This window comes from Lipotes vexillifer, unplaced genomic scaffold (assembly GCF_000442215.2).
Source record: "Lipotes vexillifer unplaced genomic scaffold, Lipotes_vexillifer_v1.1 scaffold496, whole genome shotgun sequence".
NCBI classification, from domain to species: Eukaryota; Metazoa; Chordata; class Mammalia; order Artiodactyla; family Lipotidae; genus Lipotes; species Lipotes vexillifer.
The window spans coordinates 4,131,980-4,147,537 of NW_006786690.1; the positions used below are offsets into that span (position 1 = coordinate 4,131,980).

A 15,558-nucleotide genomic window follows, 5' to 3' on the forward strand; every position below is an offset into this window, starting at 1 on the left:
TAGGGAAAGCAGAGTGCTCGTGTGTTGTTAGATTTGGAAGATGACGGTTTGATGTTGCTTCTTGGTTGCAAAGTCATTAGCTGATGGGAGCTGGAGGCTTACTGAAAGGGAAAAAGATGTGAAAGAGTCATTTTGGGGTAATAGAAAAGTGAACCTACTAAGGGAAATGTAGCTGGATTGCTGGCAGCATTGAGGGGGCCCGTTTGAAATTTGTGGTGGTAAATTTAAAATGATACCAGTCAATGTAGTTATATTTTCTCTAGAGATACAACTTAGTTTATAACTTTGCTGCTTTGGTGTAGGCCTGGAGAGGTTGTTAGTTTGGTTTAACGAGGATTGAAGTTTTACTAGTTGAATATGAAGAAATAAAGTTGTTTGCAAGGGACTGATTATGAGGGAAGTGAAGACACCAAGGAGGGGCATGGAATTCGTTAAATTACTTAACTTTATAGTAGTATCTGTTCAGTACTGATAATAGTATCTGTTTCACAGAGTTGTTACAAGGATTAAATTCATTCATATAAATTACCTAGAACAGTGCCTGGTACATAGGAAGTGCCCTGTATATACCCAGTATTGTTAGCTATTATCTCTCCTGGACCACAGAACTAGCCTCCTTACTGATCTCTTGGCATCCTCCTTACCTCCATCCATCTGTTGTCCATACTAACGCCAAAGTGATCTTTTTGAAATGTACACTCGTTACATCTTTTTAACACTTAAATGACTTAAATTATTTGGGTAGTTTAATAATAATGTGGGCTCCAAAGGCCTGCATGGTATAGCCCTCTCCAGTCTCATCTCTTAAGTCTGTTGGTTCTCCCTTCTTTGGTTATACAGATTTACTTTCGTTCTTCAGGCTCACTGTACTCCCTCTTCTACTTGGAACGTTCTTACTGCGAATGGGAGGCTTCCTAGACATCCCCCAGTGGGTCACTTCCTATTAATTGTGCTTCATAGATTTTATATTTAATATGATTCTTCAGTCAGTGCTTTTCTGTTGTACTGTACTAAATGCCTCGAAGACAGTCTGTTTCTACTCACTGTTTTATCCCCAGCGCTTGCCCCAGAGCTTGATGCACTGTCAGTCAATATTAGAATGAATGAATGAATGAAAAAATGAACAAACTACCCATCGACCTCATGTAGGTTTGTGATGTTTGGACTGTGGATCAGGACTGACTTTTTTGAGGGTGAGATCTGAGAGATGATTCCTTAGAGAGGAGGTATAATGGAGAGGAGAAAGCAAAATTTGGGGCAGAAATATGTAGGTGAGAATCCACTTATCAGTTATCACTTATCAGCTATGTGACTTCGAACCTTTAATTTTTCCTCATTTATAAACTAAACATGATGGTATTTTCCTGATAGGTTACCATGAAGATTAAATTAGGTAATAAAAGCCCTTTGGTTCCTTTCTCCTTAGGGTGATTTCTGTGACTTGCTGTTTAACTACATTTGCCATTACTTGCTGTAATCCTTGTGGCCCCTTGATACCCTAATTATAGACTTCTAGAGGTTAAAGGCAGCCAGCATGTTCTTCTGATTCAGCCAACTTTGTTAAAGCAGGTGAATAACCAACAATTTCAGGCATGTGGTTCTGTTGCTAAACCCCACAAACATGGGCTAATTGCAAGGATGCCTGGTCTCAATTATAACCTACTAGTTAGGAAAGAAAACAGCAGAGCCAGGTGGCCTCCTTGAGGGCCTGCATTTACACAGATATGCTGATCACAAATGAGTCTTATCAATTGTTTATTAATACTAAATTCTTAAGTCCTTTCTTTCCAATTGCAATCTTGTTTATATTTTTGGGTCTTGTTTATATTTTGGGTCTATTCCTGTTGATTTTTGGCAATCTTGTTTATATTTTTGGGTAAGGCTTCTTTAGTGAGGTGAAGAAACCCTGAAGCTCAGAGATGGGATTATTGGGTGCCAGTCCTGCCTCTGTTTCTAGCTTTCCTAAAGGGTCACAAGTCTCTCAGGCTGTTTGCTCATCTGTCATATGGGGGATAAGAGTACCTTCTTCTCATCTTAAGAGGTACATGGGTAAAAAGTTATCCTGGGAGAATTAGAAAAAGAAATACATTATTTTAGTAGCCTTCCATCATAGATAAGTGTTGAAACCTCTATTATTAACACAATTTAAGAATTAATGACAGGACTTGAGAAAAGAGCACTTGCACTGGATTCTCTTCCCTGTGGGCAGGTGTGTGGGTGGGGAGGAAGGGCATGAAAAAAAGGCAGGGTTTACAGAAATGCACGTGTCTTTTGCAGCTGAACTCCAACATGGTAGCCTGAGTGTGGGACGCTGGTCAGTGGTGGTGCCAGGTTAGCTGCTTTCGCCAATCCAGGTGGCACTAGGTTGACTCTCACCAAGCTGCTGGTACTCTTCAGCTCCAGACCACTGACTGGTCCCACCCCATCCTGCTAGCAGCCTGTTTACCAGGTTGGATTTTTGTTGAAGAGACCACATAGGGCAGAAAAAAATGTTAAAATCCCTCCTGGCTTTTTTCGCCAACAATCCTGAGAATGCCACCTCAGCAATTATAGGGGAAAACATGACGATCTCCTTGCTTCTCAGAACACACAGTGGGGCACTAGATTTGACTCTTAGGACTTTGGATATTATGGTTATCTCAGGTGTATATTTTTATCCTGCCCTCTCATTTTCTACCTTTATACTTTCTTCTTTGCTTATATTTGAAAGAGTTAATTAGTAGATGAGGGGTGGCCTGCTCCAGAAGAATTGCAGGTAATGGTTTCTCTGTGATTCCTAGTCATTCTGGTTCTCTCTGATACCTATTTTTCTGATAACAGAAAGTAATCATTGCGTACACTTAGGTGAAAGGCCTGAGGGTGGTTTTTCTAGAGACTGCGGATGACCCAGTTATTTCAGTTTGATCTACAAGTTTCATTGACTCTTTTCTCTGTCATCTCCATTCCGTTCTTAAGCCTGCCCATTCAGAGAATTTTTAAATTTCAGATCCTGCATTTCTGTTCTAAAATTTCCACTTAAATTTTTTTCAATTTCTCTGCTTTTAATAGATGTTATAATAGCTGCTTTAATATCCTTGTCTGATAATTCCAACATCTGTGTCATCTTAGAGTTGCCCTCTCCTGATTGTCTTTTCTCTTGCAAATGGGTTTAGTTCTTTATGTAATTTGGGATTGTGTCCTGGACATGGATGCATGTGAATGTTATGTTGTGGAGACTCTGACTTCTGTTGATGTTTTTGTTTTAGCAGATAGTTAAGTTGGTTAGACTCAGAATTGCACGTTCTGTCTCACCTGTGGTGGGTGGCAGTTCAAATCTCAGTCCAGTTCTTTTGTCCTTAGCTGAGGTCCTTGGACTCTGCCCCGTGTGGACATGGTTCAGGGGTCAGCTGGAGATTGGGCAGAGTGTCCCACAGAACCTAGGCTCTCCATCTCAGGCTGTCTTCTTCTTCTTGTCTGTGGCTTCTCTGGTCTCTCTGCCTTCTGGACAGAAAGCCTAGGGTTTAATCTTGAATTGGAACTTCAGCTGGACAGCCCTCAGGTCAAAGCTCCAAAAATGGGGAATTCTTCCCCTGCCAGTCCCTTCTTCCAGTTTTTAACTTTTCTAAAATCTGCCAGCCATTGTTCACTTCAGATAGTTGTTTTTTATATTTTATTCAGAGTGTTTAGTTGTTTATCTGTGGGAGGAGTGTACTAGAAGCAGAACTACCCACTAGCATTTTTGTCTATTATCAAAGTGTTTTGGGAACAAAAGTGATATACATTTAAGAGTTTTTTTTTTTGTTGTTGTTACATAAATTAACCCGTTTAGGCTGCAGTGTTTCAAATGGTGGTGCTTCTGCTGAGCCTTCAATTCCTTCACTCTTCTGATGGCAGACTTTACTGTGGCGGCAGAAGTGGTGTTATAGGTCCAGGCACCACCCGCTACTGTTTTCATGCAGGAGCCACAGTGCCAAATGCCCACAGCTCGTCTCTTCATCTTGGCTTTGCCACAGAAGGAGCAAGTGTACTTGGCGTGCTGGCTGATTTCAATTTTCTTCACCCTTTTCCTGAGGGAGGCACCATAATGGGTCCCATATTTACCCACCATTCTGACCTTCTTGGTGCGTTTAGCCATGTCGCTGCAACCTAGGTCCGAGCCCAGCGGGTAAGAGAGCTTTAATCTTCAATCAAATGAGGATGGACTGATGCATTTCCTTAATGTGGCTTGTGAACTATCAGGTGGACTCAACCGGGTTCACTTCAACCAGCTTTGCAGCCTTGGGCCAGTCTCTTCTCCTTGCTGGGACTCATTTTCTCCTCTGGAAGATGAGGCAGTTGGGCTCTTCCATGATCTGTAAGGGTCCTGCTATCTCTTCTTCTAGATAGAGAGCACATGCACACAGAACCCTCACTATCACTGCCAACAGTAATAGCCAGAAGCACCAGAGGAGATGCCTGGGGAAGTGATGTGGCTGGATCCGCTGGGGTGAAAGGCTCTGAAGGGGCAGCACTACAGAGTTTGAGGATGTTTACAGTCATCCTTTGTCTCTGGGGACAGAGGACCAGTACAATGAGGATGCAAGAAGTAAATGACATTCAGAAGCAAAGGAAAGAAATCATTTGCCCTTAGAAATAAGGAAAAGCTGTGTGATAGTTGAAAACAAATCAGGATCATCTGGAGTTCCTGTTGGTTTGATTTTTGGCAATGTATTCTATCCTGTTTTGAAGAGAATAGGCTCCTGGGCTTTATTACTATGCCAGCAAATTTGGCAGTAGGTGGAGGGGGCAGCAGCTTTCAGTAGAGGCACTGCTGTCACTGTTAGGGGGTTTAGAATTTTTATGTAGGAAGGGTTCTAGGCTATGCCAAGGAAGGTGTGTGTGTGTGTGTGTGTGTGTGTAAGGTGGGTGGAGGGGCAGGACAGAAGGTCTGTGGGCCAGTCCTGATGCTGTTTGAATAGCAACCACACTTAATCTGCGTAGACTGATTCTTCTTCTGAAGTGTGTGGTGGGGGGAGAGAGAGCTAAAGCTTCTGCCATGCCCACCCAAGCCATCCCTTGGGTGCTGCCCCTGGTACAGATCCTTTTTTCTACTTATTTTCTAGCTGTTTTCATTGCTTATCAATAATTCTTCTCTCTTAGGTCTTAACTGGCTTGAGACTTCAAGCCCTCGTCTTTTTTTAAAGCCAGTTTTAAAAGCTATCATTTTATTACTTCTTCATCTTAATTCTAGCATTCTAGCTCCCTAGGAGGAAGGAGGTAGGGGTAGATTCTGTGTCTGTATGTATGTTACGTGGTTGGTGGTGGAGGTGTGGAAATTGGATTAAAGGGACCAACAGGGCTTCCCTGGTGGCGCAGTGGTTGAGAGTCCGCCTGCCAATGCAGGGGACACGGGTTCGTGCCCCGGTCCGGGAAGATCCCACATGCCGCGGAGCAGCTGGGCCCGTGAGCCATGGCCGCTGAGCCTGCGCGTCCGGAGCCTGTGCTCCGCGACGGGAGGGGCCACAACAGTGAGAGGCCCGCGTACCACAAAAAAAAAAAAAAAGGGACCAACAGCCTGGGAACGAGGTCACAGGGTGGGAGGCCCGGGTACCCAAAAAAAAAAAAAAAAAAAGGGACCAACAGCCTGGGAACGAGGTCACAGGGTGGTCTGTGGGATATGTAAGAGAGGGATGGGCAGTTGTGATGAAAGGAGGGGGATAGTGTGAGTGTAAGATGATGTACAAAAGCTTTAGTTTTGCCACTAGCTTAGAAGCCATTTTTCTGTTCTTCCTCAGGACTGGGATGGACAGAAGTGTGACCCAGATCTTCCACCTTCATTTACTCTTCTCCAATGTTAGGGGTAAGATTCAATGGGTTAGGAGGCTTTTCAGCCCTCCTGGAGAAGGTTTATTACAAAACCAGGGGTAAAGTTTGCAGACAGGCTCTGTTTTTGTTCTAAATGATATTGAGTAGTTCAGAGCTGTTTTGAGGACCAAGTCTAGAAGGCACCCCAGTGAGAGTCAGCATAATGACTTGGCTTTTTGTAGTTGGACAGACTTGGGTTTAAACCCTGACTGTCACTTACTCACAAGCTGTGAGACCTTGGACAAGTCACTTGACTTGTTGAAATTTAGATTCTTCATCTATAAGGGGGTAACATTATTGTGTTATTGTCTGGTATAAAACATAAAACATATTGCCCAGGGTGTGGTGGATACTTCACAGATGTTTGGTTTTATTATTTTTTTCCTTACGCATATTCCAGAACATCTTATTTTTAGTAGAATCCCAGCTTTAGCCCTAAGCAATTGTGTGACTCACCCTTTCCAAGCTTTAGTTTCCTTCCTTAAAATGAGGGCATTTAACTAGTTGATTTCTGAGATCCTTCCTGAATGTAAGCTGTCATACGAATTTTTAGACTGTTGGGGAATGTATAGGTCTGTTAATTTCAGGAACAACAATGTAGTCTATCCTGGGACCATATCATCCAGTAGGAAAGGGGAAGTCTCCTAGAGCCAAACTCCCTCTCTCCCCTGAGGAGAGAGATAGCCAGCTTCCTTCAGAGTCAGGATCTGCATGCAGATTCTCCCTTATCTCTTTCTGACACTGCAGTGTATGTGAAGGTCTTTGGGATAGGCCTTTGGGTCAGCCCAGTCTTGGTGCAATTCAGGTTTTACCTATCTTTTCCCTTCTGTTTATATTCTCTCCAGGTCAAGAGGCAACTGCCATTAAAAGATAGTGAGTGACTGTTGCCAAGACAACAAGCATCAGGGGAGCAGCCAGAAGCATTGACAGAAAGCTTAAATTACCTAAATGGTAAGTATGTTGTACAATGTTGTAGAGCCACGCTGACAGGATTGGGTGGTTTCTGAAGTCTCTACAATTTTACCACTATTACAAGAGAGGGAGGAAAGTCAGTATTTGTTGATGACCTTTTCTGAACCAAATACTGTGTTAAATACCTCACATGTTTTCTCATTCAGTCCACCCAGCCAACCTTCAGAAATAGGCCTAGCTACCATTTACTGAACACTTACTATATGCTAGGCATAGTCCTGTTTTACAGACATTATCTCCCTTAATATTTACACCAGCACTATCAGGTAAGTTGTTATTTTCACCACAAGGAAGTGAGTTTAGGGAGGTTAAATGACTTCTCCAAGTTCATACAAGTAGTAGATGGTAGGACTAGATTTTTTTTTTTTTTTTTTTTTTTTTTTGCCATGCTGCTGGGCTTGTGGGATTTTAGTTTCCCGACCAGGGATCGAACCCGGGCCCTCAGCACTGAGAGCTCGAAGTCCTAACTGCTGGACCACCAGGGAATTCCCCTGACTTGAGCTTTTAAACAGGCCTTCATCAGGTGAGTAAATAACCCACTATTTCTATTAGGCCCAGCCGCTCCATGGCATGTGGGATCTTCCCGGACCGGGGCACGAACCCGTGTCCCCTGCATCGGCAGGCAGACTCTCAACCACTGCGCCACCAAGGAAGCCCCAGGACTAGATTTTAAACCTGGGTTATTTTCATTGCACTATAATTCTTCTCTTTTGTGAAAGTTACTTTTTGGTTGAGACAGTGACTGACAGCTAGTTCCTTTTCCTAGCCCTTTCCGGATTGTGTATGCCAGTATCTTATTGCTGTTGTTGACTGAGGCAGTGGAGAGTACTAATGAAACAGAAGAAACTGGAGCAGTGAGTGGCCAGAGGACCTAGTGGTCTTGGTCACCAGCAGTAGCTGTATAATAGTTAGAACAAGGTTCTTTGGGAAGGAAGAGCAATGGGGCAACCAGAGAATGAGTCTGGGAAATGGGTTCTAGGCGTAGGAGTGATTGGACATAGGAAAGGAATCTTAGCAAGACCTGCCACTCTCATGGGAACCCCTCCTGGAAACAGGCATAGTTTGGGACAGGCTCTTCTTGAGGGAGTGGGAAACTTCGAGGCAAATTCTTTCCCTGTTCGTTGGGTCAGGATTCTTGTTCTGTTCCTTTCCCTGGAGCATTTTTCCTACCCCAGGGAACTGGGTAGGTAATGAAATTCATTTTTGGTTGGGTGGAGTGGCAGCCAGTATTCATTTGTTCATTGATCTTTCTGAGGGTACTTTAGTCTCTCTTTATTGGAGCACCAGTGTTTTTTCAATATACTTGGTGAATTTGGGAGGGGGCAGTAATCATTTTCATCAACAAAATTTATTACACATACCTCTTATACATAGAGTGTTTTGCTATATACTGGGACTTATGTTCTGATGGTACCACTTACCACGTGCCTAGCACGGTTCTTGGAGCTAAGTGTCCAGCCTTAAACAAAACAGGAAAAAATCCTTGTTCTCAAGGATTATATTCTAATGCGTAGAAATATTTTAAAAAATGAATAGCTAGATATAAATAAATAAGTAGATAAATAAACAACACCCATAGGGGATAGTTGCTCAGAAGAACAACAGCAGGGTAAGGTGGTAATAGGGAGTGATGGGGAGCTGAGAGATGGTTACTTTATGTAAGGTCATCAGGGAAGGCCTCTGATGAGGTGATATTTTAAGCCAAGATCTGAAAGAAGTGAGGAACACACCCAGGGAAATACCTGGGAGAAAAGTATCCCAGGCAGAGGGAACAGCAAATGTAAAAGCCCTGAGGTATGAGCGTGACTTGTTCTGTCCAAGTCCCGACAGGGCCGCCGGTGTGCTGGAGTGGAGTTAGTCGGGAAAGAGCAGTAGGGGATGAGAGCAGAGAAGTAATGGGACTCAGGTCACCTAGGGCCTGAGAGCAGGGTAAGACCTTTGGAGTGGATTTTATTTATTTTTAAAAATATTTATTTATTTATTTGTTTGTTTGTTTGCTGCATTGGGTCTCAGTTCCAGCACACAGGATCTTTTGTTGCGGTGCGCAGGCTCTTCGTCGCAGTGTGTGGGCTTCTCTCCAGTTGTGGCACGCCGGCTCCAGAGCTCATGGGCTCTGTAGTTGTGGTTTGTGGGCTTAGTTGCCCTGCGACATGTGGGATCTTAATTCCCTGGCCAGGGATCGAACCAGCGTCCCCTGCATTGCAAGATGAATTCTTGACCGCTGGACCACCAGGGAAGTCCCTGGAGTGAATTTTATTCTGAGCGAGATGGGAGCCACTGGGGAGGGGACAGCAGAGGACAGACATGATTTAACTTACGTTTTAAAAGGCTTACTCTGTTTGCTGTTGGGGAACAGACTGTGGAAGGTGGGGAAAAGTGGGCATCGGTGGAAGCAGGGAGACCAGGTAGGAACCTTTTGCCTTCGTTAGGGCAGGGATGATGGTGGCTCAGACTAGGGTGGCAGTGCTGTGTAGCCAGAAAGGAATGGTTTCTGGACATATTTTTTTTGAAGGCAGAGTCAAATTCTAATTCTCTCTGTAGAGATGTTTGATTTACCTGGAGTTAACCTCTAGGTCACATGAGCTTGAGGGTATCATTGGAAACTTGACAGTGATCTCTGGTAAAATTCTAAACCTGATTGAGCAAAGGATAAGAACACAGGGATGACCATAGAAATCACTAAGAGTAACTCAAGCTAACTGATAATTTTTTTTTCTTTAAGTTTTGCTGTGATTTTACTTACACTGTAAAATCAGTACAAGCTTGTTATTGAAATATTAGAAAATAAAGGAAAAAAAATCATACCATCCAGGGGTAATTACTATATATATAGCACTTTGATGTATATTAGGGCAATTCATCTTTGAAAACGTTCCTAGGCTGGGGGATCAGGAATATGCTATAAAGGTAATATGTCTTAAGTGCTAAAATTAGGTATTTAACATTTTCTCATGTGATCCCAAGATGAAGAAAATTTGGGGCTGGCTGGCATGCAAGTGATATACAAGTACTGATTAATGGATTGATGTTTATCTAGAGGGGTTGTTTTTAGTGGCATTCTGGAGGGCTGTTCTTGGTTATATTTTGTTTAACAATTTGAAAATCAATTTGGATGAAGATACAGAAGAGACATGCCTGTTAGATTAATAAATAGTGAGTGAATGCTTATAAACTGGAAGGTGTAGAAAATATTTAGACAATTGAAACTATTGATTGAAACTAACTTTCAAGTTGAAATGAAAAAAAAAAAAGGTAAATAATGTAAGCTTAAGATGGACCAATCAACCAAAAATATTAAACGAAAAATTTCAGAAATAAACAATTTATAAGTTTTGAATTGCATGCTATTCTGAGTAGCGTGATGAAATCTCACTCTGTCCTTTTGTCCAGTTGACCCTTGAACAATGCGGGTTTGAACTGTGCGGGTCCATTTATATGTGGATGTTTTTCTATAGTAAGTACTGCAGTACAGCACGATCTGCAGTTGGTTGAATCTACGGATGCAGAACTCAGGATACAGAGGAACTGCATGTATGGAGGAACTGCCTATATGAAGGGCCAAGTGTAAGAAGTTATACATGGATTTTGAGTGCTCGGAAGGTCGTTGCCCCTAACCCTCATATTGTTCAAGGGTTAACTGTATAGGAAAAAACATAATACATATAGGGTTCTGTACTGTGTGTGGTTTCAGGCATCCACCAGGGGTCTTGAAACATATCCCCTGTGGGTAAGGGGGGGATACTCTATCTAGAGGTTTTAGGGCTGTGCACTTTTTGTTGGGGGAGGGCCTGTTTGAAAAGGCTTCAGAAAACTGCAGTGACAGATGATCACCGTCAGAATGGTGCAGGGGAGGCTTGGAAGGAAGAGGAAAAGGGAGAAAGGGGGAATTCTAAACTTGGTCCTCAAACATTACCACCTCAGCCTCTGCGCTTGCTGTGAGATTTCAAGGGCTTCTCTGTTGCACTCAACCGTATCAGTTACCTGCTCTGCTCCTCCCCTTGTGCCTGTCATGTTAGTACTGCTGAGTTACTTAAAGTTCCCCAAATGCAGCATTGTTTTGTTTGCCTGCCCTCCCTTCCTTCCTCCCTGTAAACAATTACTTTATACCCTTTATGTACCACTGTTCAAAGTGCTGGAGAGACAGCAGTAAAAAACAGCTGCAAATACAAAAAAAATTTCAGATCTCATAGATCTTACAATCTAGTAAAAAGAGTCACACGGTAAATAAATTCTCAAGCAATTAAGTGGTAAAATGTGCTAAGAAGAAGCAAGTAGAATATCTTACCTTAGAGCTGTCCGAAGATGAAATGAGCTGTCTTGGGAGGAGATGAGTACCCTTCCTGTCATTGAATAGGAGCTGAATGACTACTTGCTAGATAATTTCTTCATTGAGTGGGAAGTTGGGTCAGATGATCTCTAAATCCTTTCCAACCTGGAGAATCTCTACATACTAGTTGGGCTCCCAACCCTGAGGTTTGCATATCTAAAATACATGAATTTGTGATTCTGGGAAAAATCTTTTTAAGTCCAGAAATTAAATAGAAACACTCAAGAAGTGCTGGTGAGATGTGGACAGCTGAAGGTTTTAAGACAGGTAACTAGAAATTGTCAGGAGGAAGCTGCTTTAAAATAGTTTTCCCATTTTCCTTTAGATCAGGGACTGGCAAACTGTGGTCCACAGGCCCACTGCCTTTTTTTTTTTCGCGGTACGCGGGCCTCTCACTGTTGTGGCCTCTCCCGTTGCGGAGCACAGGCTCCGGACGCGTAGGCTCAGTGGCCATGGCTCACGGGCCCAGCCGCTCCGCGGCATGTGGGATCTTCCCGGACTGGGGCACGAACCCGTGTCCCCTGCATCGGCAGGTGGACTCTCGACCATTGCGCCACCAGGGAAGCCCTCCACTACCTATTTTTGTAAATAAAGTTTAGTTGAAACACAGCCATGTCATTTGCTTATGTATTGTGTGTGGCTGCTTCACACTACAATGGCAGAGTTGAGTAGTTGGGACAGAGACCTTAGGCCTTACAAAGCCTAAAATATTTGCTATCAAACTAAGTTGTATACTTATATGGATACCATCAAACTTTACAGAAAAAGTTTGCTGATCCCCTACTTTAAATGACTCTTGGGAACAGGAAGTGAATCATGGCAGCTGTGTTGGGGGAAAGGGCAGGGCAAGTTTGATTCTGTACTATTTCAGACCTTCCTGGCCCACTAGGACAGGAAAAAGAACCAGCCTCCAAAATGCTGGATAGGGCCACTTGGAACTGGGTTCCAGACCTTTGGCAGAAAGGAGGTCTGAATGAGAGACAGTGACGTATCTTTCTAGTATGAGTTGGAACTGAGTTAGACACTGGTATGTGTGTTGGGCGCGGGGGGAGGAAGTTGGCATTAAAGAATGGACTACTCGTCCCTTTCTTCACTTTCCCATGATTTCTGAGACTTAATATAAACAATTTCCTTCCCACACCCCACTCTTGGGTACAATTAATCACTTCTTCTGAGCTTCTAATGCACATACATCAGGTGGTGAAATGTACTAAGTGAAAAGAAGCAGGGTAAGAGGACAGGGAGCAGAAGAGTGGGTGCTATGTTTTGTGAGATGGTCAGGGAGGCCTCTTTTTTTTAATATATATATTATTTTTACTTCTCACTTATACCTCAATAAAGCTGTTACAAAACATATAATAAAAATATTAGGAAATAAATCCAGCAACATATAAAAACATAATAACACATAATCAAGTTTGGTTTATCCTGTGAATGCAAGGTTGGTTTAACATTTCAAAAAATCACTTTAATTCACAATATTAATTGAATAAAGGAGAAAATCTACATGATCATTTAAGTTGATGCAAAAGAAAACCATTGGATAAAATTCCACACCCTACATGATTAAAAAGAAAAAAAATCAGCTAATTAGAAATGAAGAGGTACGTCCTCAATCTGATGAATGACATTTACCGGAAAACCTCTAGTAAACATTATAAGTAACATTGAAATACTGAATCCTTCCCCCACCCAAGGTCAGTAGCAAAGCAGTATGTCCACTCTCATCATTTTACTTCAACATTGTATTTGGGGAAAATAAATGTCTCACAATTTGGAAAGGAAAAGGCTAAATAGTCATTATTTGCAGAAGACATACCATATATGTAGAAAAGCTAAAGGAATCTGCAACAGTTACTAGAAATGATGTGATTTTAGCAATATCACCTAATATAGTTAATGTTTTTTTTTTCAGGTGCACATATTTATTTTTAAAATAAATGTATTTATTTATTTGTTTTTATTTATTTATTTTTGGCTGCATTGGGTCTTCGTTGCTGTGCGTGGGCCTTCTCTAGTTGCAGTGAGCGGGGGCTCCTCTTCGTTGCGGTGCATGGGCTTCTCATTGTGGTGGCTTCTCGTTGTGGAGCATGGGCTCTAGGTGCACGGGCTTCAGTAGTTGTGGCATGTGGGCTCAGTGTGGCTTGTGGGCTCTAGAGTGCAGGCTCAGTAGTTGTGGCGCACAGGCCTATTTCCTCCGCGGCATGTGGGATCTTCCCGGACCGGGGCACAAACCCGTGTCCCCTGCATCGGCAGGCGGACTCTCAACCACTGAGCCACCAGGGAAGCCCCTCTTTATTCTTTTTTTATAATTGGTTCTAGCTCTCTGATTCCTTGAAGGCAAGGGTTGGGTCTTAATGATCTCTCTCTAGCACTTGGCAAAATGCTGGGTGCATTACAGATGTTCCATAGATGTCTACTAAATAAATGCATTTTACCTGGATAAACATACTTGATGGGGAATGCAGGAAGACTGGAAAGAGAGGCATCTGTCTCTTCCCTTTGTGGATGGTCCTGGAGGTAGCAAAGCATTTCTTTCTCTGGCTGTGCTTAGGGCCAAAAGGTCAGAGGTAAGTGAAACTCTAACCTCATTTTCGATCCATTTCCTTATTTGTTACCCTGGGTAGAAGGGCTGATTTTAGTGAGTCTCTCTTTTGAGGAGGATTCTGCCTAGTGAAACTTACCTTAGGTATGCACAGGACTTTTCAAAGAGCTTTTGCTGACTTTAACTTTTGCTGTGAGGTAGGTGGGGTTGATATTCCTTTAGTTTTCCAGAAGGAGGGGCTGAGACATGAAGAAGATCAATGACTTGGCCAAACAGGGTAGCATTCTTAAAGGAATATGGTCTTTGGAACTAGACTTGGGTTCACCATCTGGCTGTCGTTACTAGCTGTGTGACCTTGGGCAAGTTTGAGGGTACCGATCCCATAAGGTTATTGTGAAGGCTGACTAGAAGAATAGTAATAGCTACTGTTTGTTGTGACTTATGTGCAAGGCATTCTGCTAAGTGCTTTACATGCGGGGGGATTACATATTGTCTTTGTATGGATGAGAAAACCTCAGAGAAGTAATTTGTTCAAGTAGATAGATCTGGGATTCCTAGAGAAAGCATGTATAGTAAGTCCTTACTATATTGTCTGTAGTACAGTCATGCTCAGTTTGGGGTTGTCCTTTATTTGTTCCCTTTATACCTTTCTGTTTTTATTGGTCTATGTATAATCAGAATGCCTCACTTTGTAAAAATGCTCAAGAATTTGTAGGCAAGTGCTTTTACACAATGGGAAGAGTCCTGGGTAGAGTCAGGAGACTAAAGTCCTTGGCTTTGCTAAGTTGCTGGAGAAATATTGAGTCTCAGTTCCTTTATTTTTAAAATAAAGGGATTGGGCCAAACAGGCAGTTTTATTTTAAATAAAAGTGGTAGAACTCTTTCGTGAGTCGTTTGGGGGAAGACCAATATGTTAAGAAGCTGAAATCAGTTGCTTTGGTTGACTGAGTGAGAGAGGGAGCCTGACTCAGCCTGCTCAGACCTTTGCCCCTGCTCTCTTTTCCCAGGTGACTCTGGAAGGGGTTTGCTCAGTCTGGTTTGAAAGTCAGTGGACTAAATGATCTTTTAGCTGTGTTTTGGCTATGAAATCCCATTCTAAGGAGTGGAAGAAGATCCAGAAATATTTTCTGCTTCAACACTTCCTCCAATAATTAGAACCTCTATGAGTGGTGTGGTTTTCTGGTATTTATGTCATATTTCCATGGCATAGACCTGAAAGCCAGATGGGTCATTGTCCAACGGGAGCAGCACTGTGCAAGTGGCGTGGGGCTTGGGACGAGACCTTTCAGAGCATTACCACGGGACCTGATATCTGTGCTGGCTGTATCTGTTATTGTCAGTTGTTTTCTCCATTTGTAATCCATGAGTAAGTAGCTCCTCGACATCATTTTTATTATTTTCTGTTAATGGTTAGTGCCAAAGGGCTCACCAGCCATTTAATAATTAGGGGGCTCATTCAGCCCTATTCATTCATCGAATTTTAAGCATTAATTTATGTGCTAGGCTTCCTGCTGGGTGCTGAGAATACAGTGGTGAAAAAGAAACAAGTTGGAGAGATAAAATGAATAAATAAAACTTGAATACATTGTGATAAGTGCTGTGATGGGACCAGTACAGCAGACTAAAGTGCAAGAAAGAGGCGCCCTGATCTAGCCTAGGGTTTCAGGAAAGAGGTGCTCCAGGAGCTTCCAGGAGGAGGTACTGCCTAAGGTGGGATTTGAAAAAATGAAAAGGAAGTATTTTCAAGCCAGTGAAGGCCTGGAGGTGAGAGAGACTGCAAGGTTTGTGGAGCGTCGAGAGTGAAGAGCTACGTGGAGTTTGAAGACGAGGCTGAAGGGGTAGGCAGGGCAGATCTTAGGACTTCACATACCGTGTAGGGAGTGTGGGCTTT

The 15,558-nt window shown here is 42.8% G+C and overlaps 1 protein-coding gene across 1 annotated transcript in view; it reads left to right on the plus strand.

The window, feature by feature from the left end:
* LUZP1 (leucine zipper protein 1) overlaps positions 1-15,558 on the plus strand; it is a 78,245-nt gene that overhangs the window by 46,740 nt on the left and 15,947 nt on the right. Inside the window, exon 2 of the mRNA XM_007459192.1 lies at positions 6,669-6,774. The gene's annotated coding sequence lies outside the window, so the exon portion shown is untranslated. The remainder of the gene's footprint in view (positions 1-6,668; positions 6,775-15,558) is intronic.